Below are 2173 nucleotides of genomic sequence, written 5' to 3' on the forward strand. Positions count from 1 at the left end.
AGCTTTATTTTTGGTTCTACCAGTTGCCACGCGCAGTATTGCGGAAAAATTAACATTTTAGACGGTAAGAAAAGAATACGCGTGGCAGTTTCGTCCTCCTCATTGCATAACCTATAAATGAAGTCATCGTTGAATCCATTCTGCGTAGGTGACTTTTTTCAGATAAGCCTCTAACCCTTTTGAGATTTGCCCTGCCTAATCGAAATAATGCGGTTGCTTGTTTGGACAAGGTTTCTTTAATCATTTATGCTATGGATCAGTCTAGAAGTAGTCCATTTCTCCTTTTGCTTTATACAGATTGTATTTGATATCAGGTTCTGGGCTATAACTTGTATCTTCTTTTCGATTTCTGCTTTCCAATCCCGTTATTTCTAATATTCACCAATAACTAGTGAATGGGTGGATGGGAGTGTCTATGTTTCTAGGATCAGGTTCGTTCTTGGTTCCAATCGAGGTTTTGTATCCGTCAGCTCGCTGCTGTGAAAATGTGTACCACCGATAAGAATAATTATCTGTTTACCATTGTAATTGATCACCCCGCATAAACTCGCAACGTCAGGTTCAGACGGGTTCCAGCTTTTCCAGCAAACGTCTGCCATTATCGTGGTCCACCGATCCGTGCTGGTTCGTTCTGGTACAGGCATTTCTTCCTTTCTCAAAATAAAAACTGAAAGGGTGGACGTGTCAGTGATCTTCTTGCATAAAGTTAGTTATAGTCCATTATTACATTGACAGTTCATCATTATAAAAAAATTTCATTACAGACTCATCAGTGAGTCCCCCTCCACGGAAATCTTTAGTAAAAGCGAAAGATTTATTCGTTATGAAGGGAGACCCCGCTAAACGCAGAAACAGGCTACATAATACAAAATGATTACAATATTAAGGTTGTAGAAGGTTATAAAGCCCAGTGTCTTTCGGACTTCTAACGCAAATGTAAAAAGAGTCAGGTTGCAATCTGCACATATGTAAATATTTGGTCAAATAAACTAGTTTTTCTTCTTCTTCTTCATCATTATACAATTTATAATGCAAATTATCTGTTGGACATCGTGATCTATTCTCGCAATATACCAACAAGGGTCAGGCGGGATCAAGCGCCGCTTGCGCCCCCCAGGTTTTAGGGTAATAAGCGGGAAGAAGCAAGACTTATTAAAAATCTAATCTTTAAAGATGTGCAGAAGGGGTATTTGGCGTATATCGTTCATAACCGCTATTGTTCTCAATTCGTGGAAAAATATTGAACCGATTTTTGAAAAATTCGTGAGATAGTTAGTCAATTTTGCCAAGAATAGCAGTTCTAAATTATTTATAAATAATAATACTTCTGCATCAGGTTTGAAAGTTAAAAAAATGTATAAAGTGTCTTGCCTCTCCCTTCTTATAACCCTGTCATCATCAGTCAGCGTTTTGCCAAGAATTGTTAAGAAAAGCAATAATACCCTATTTACCCAGGACAACCCTTCTGCTGGGTTGAAGTGAGGTTACATCGTGTTAAAAAAGTGTCTTGAATCTCCCTGCTTATAACCCTGTCATCATCAGCGTTTTGCCAAGAACTGATAAGAAAAGTAATAATACTCTATTTACCCAGGACAACCCTTCTACTGGGTTGAAGTGAGGTTACATCGTGTTAAAAAAGCGTCTTGCCTCTCATTGCTTATAACCCTGTCATCATCAGTCAGCGTTTTGCCAAGAATTGATAAGAAAAGCGATAATATCCTATTTACCCAGGACAACCCTTCTGCAGGGTTGAAGTGAGGTTAGATCGCGGAGGGAGATATGAGTGGAAGATATGAGATCATCAACTCTACCAGTGATTACTGAACTCTCGCTCGGTCAGGTCGGGCATAGTCATCTAGGAAACGGAACTCGAGGCTTGCTTATCAGAGAGCCGGAGATGAATCTTCAACTTCTAGAATTTCATCAAATGTTTTATCGCGTATGACGGCAGGTTGACTGCACCAGAAAGTTATTACCTGGAGTTTTCATTAAAATTTTTTATACATAATCGAATATAAAAATGTCTTATGTAATTTATCCACAGAAGTTGCAAAGCGTTCCACGTTTAAGTATTTTACTGTAATTAGTTAAATATACATTAAAATTAACGACCTATACACTCTGAAATTGTGGTTGAACCGGGATATAAACAGAGGGAGGCAAGAATAGGCAA

At 38.4% G+C, this 2173-nt stretch overlaps 1 non-coding gene across 1 annotated transcript; it reads right to left on the minus strand.

Moving 5' to 3' along the window:
* Positions 1–725: 725 nt before the first annotated feature.
* LOC112127515 lies at positions 726–843 on the minus strand. Its single transcript, XR_002910606.1, has one exon. It is a non-coding gene; the product is annotated as a U5 spliceosomal RNA (small nuclear RNA).
* Positions 844–2173: the final 1330 nt, after the last annotated feature.

This window comes from Cimex lectularius, unplaced genomic scaffold, assembly GCF_000648675.2.
Source record: "Cimex lectularius strain Harlan isolate CLEC.00 unplaced genomic scaffold, Clec_2.1 scaffold77, whole genome shotgun sequence".
NCBI classification, from domain to species: domain Eukaryota; kingdom Metazoa; phylum Arthropoda; class Insecta; order Hemiptera; family Cimicidae; genus Cimex; species Cimex lectularius.